The following is a 2222-nucleotide window of genomic DNA, read 5'->3' as shown; positions in this document are numbered from 1 at the left end:
ACAGTCCAATTATTTGTAAACTAATAAAAACCATCAGCTGGTTTGTATCTGTTTGATGGAGAGTTGAGACCATCAACACAGAGTAGTTATTAACAAGTTGTATTTCCTTTTTCCCATGTGTTCTGAAGATTCTTAGCATCATAAATCTATTTTGCATCATGATTCTATGAATCCAGGAATGTGGAAGGCAGTCTTTGTGATTTGGAAACAGTATTCTATTATTAACTTTTGTACTTTCCCTACCATAGTTGCTTTGTTGTAGGGTTTCACTCCAAGGTTGCTTATCCTTTACAGTTTCTCAGGTACCATGGCATGGTGAACATTAGAAGGGTTCCTTCCTCATCTTCCTGTGGCTTGCATCTCTCTAAAATTTTGGTTCTGTTGTGGTTGCTTTTGTAGTGTCTCCTTTTTACTTGGTCTTACTGTTTTATTTGCTTCTGGTTTTGTTTCACTTCTAAGCAAAATTATTCCTAGCCCTTATTTTTGCTGTGTGCCAATGCTTGCAATATTTTTAGCCATTTATAGATCCTGGGTGAAAGTTTAGACGATAATTGGAATAAAAACGTCATAGCTATTGTGCATATATTAAAATAAAATCTAAGCTACTTCATTAAAATCACAACACAACATCTCCATGTCAGACAAGGATTTATACACTGGATGTACAGGTATGCAACAGCTGGCCAATGGGTTTAGTTCCTATGTGCTAGCATAAACTGGCTAGATACAAAGGACTTATTCTTCCACAAAGAAAAATGCCTTGACAATGAAAAGGAAGATCTGCTAGGTTATCTCCAGACTATATTTCCAGCAAGGATTCAGTTCATATGAAGAAACCCAATAGAGAATAAATGCTAGAACTTCAGCTTTATTTGAATAAAAAGGATTGGCTCAATTTGTGTTGATTTTATATTATTTCATATGGTTACTTGAGTTAATCTTTTAAAAAATTCCAGTGCATACCAAACTAAAAAATGCACTGGTTATAATTTAAATATGAAACATTGTGCCATATGTGCTAAAGCCTAGGTCTTTCACCTTTTAAGGTTGAGTTGCTAGTATTTAGCTGAAGGCATTAGTCAACAAGTGGCTTGTCCAATATCCTGCCTCTCTTTTTATGTTCTGTCTGCCATGATGTAACAACCTTGTTTTATTACATGCTCCTACACCATGAAGTTCTGGACCATTGTAAATAGAGAACCATAAACCAAGTGACCACAGACTAAATCCTCTGAAATGTGAGTTAAGATAAATTCTTCCCCTATTTGGTTTCTGTCTGTTATTTCGTCACAGTGACACAAAAATTACCAATATAGTACTCTTGATGATGTCATCCATTTACTTGAAAAATTTTACCTAATTGTTACAAACCTAGATAATTCACATGAGTTCATCATACACACCTCAAAAGAACAATGTTTGTTTTTAATCATCTCTCACATCTATTTTTGCTGTGTGCCAATGCTTGTATTTTATCCATTTATGGATTCAGGGTGAAAGTTCAGACAATGATTAAAATGCTTGTTGGGGAAAATAAATAGTTCTGGAAGATACCAATTTGTCGACTAAGAAGGTGGTTAGTCCAAAAGTTACATTCCTACCTCTTTCTCTTAAATTATAAGGAATCTAGAATTTTGCTGTATCATTGTCCAGAACTTACACAGTTGCTCTAATGAATATCCCAGAGTAAAATACCATGCAGAAGAAATTTGTGTTGTTTTCCAAATATGAAATAATTTTCATAACCATCTTCTTCCTCTAACCCATGAAGAGGTTGGTCATCATTACCTAAGCTGTTAATATGAGAAAGAAATATGAATAAATAAAATTTAATGTAGACTGTTTATGAGAAAATTTCAGGAGTCTAAATATTTTGACATATTGTGTATATATGTAAAAGCTTACCCTTCCTTTTACACACACACCCAAAAATGGTTAATGACAACTATCATCCAAAGGTTCTATTCAAGATTAAGCAATCTTGGCTAATAAACATTGATTTCTTATTTTTTGTTTACTTTAAATCCTTTGTTCAGTGGGTAATATTTTTTCTCAAGAAGAATCCAGGATCCCTAGTAATTACTTAGTTAGCAACTGATATTCTAATAACCTTGCTCTGTAGGCTTATAAAGTCAGTGGGAAGGCTCCTGAAAGGGTTTTCCATTCTAAAGACCATGCACATTTATTTTTATTGTTACTTTAAAGTTTTGCATGTTTGATCT

Source organism: Micromys minutus (genome assembly GCF_963924665.1).
Source record: "Micromys minutus genome assembly, chromosome: 22".
NCBI classification, from domain to species: Eukaryota; Metazoa; Chordata; class Mammalia; order Rodentia; family Muridae; genus Micromys; species Micromys minutus.
The sequence above is the reverse complement of the archived record's forward strand: the minus strand, read 5'-3'. Positions refer to the sequence as shown.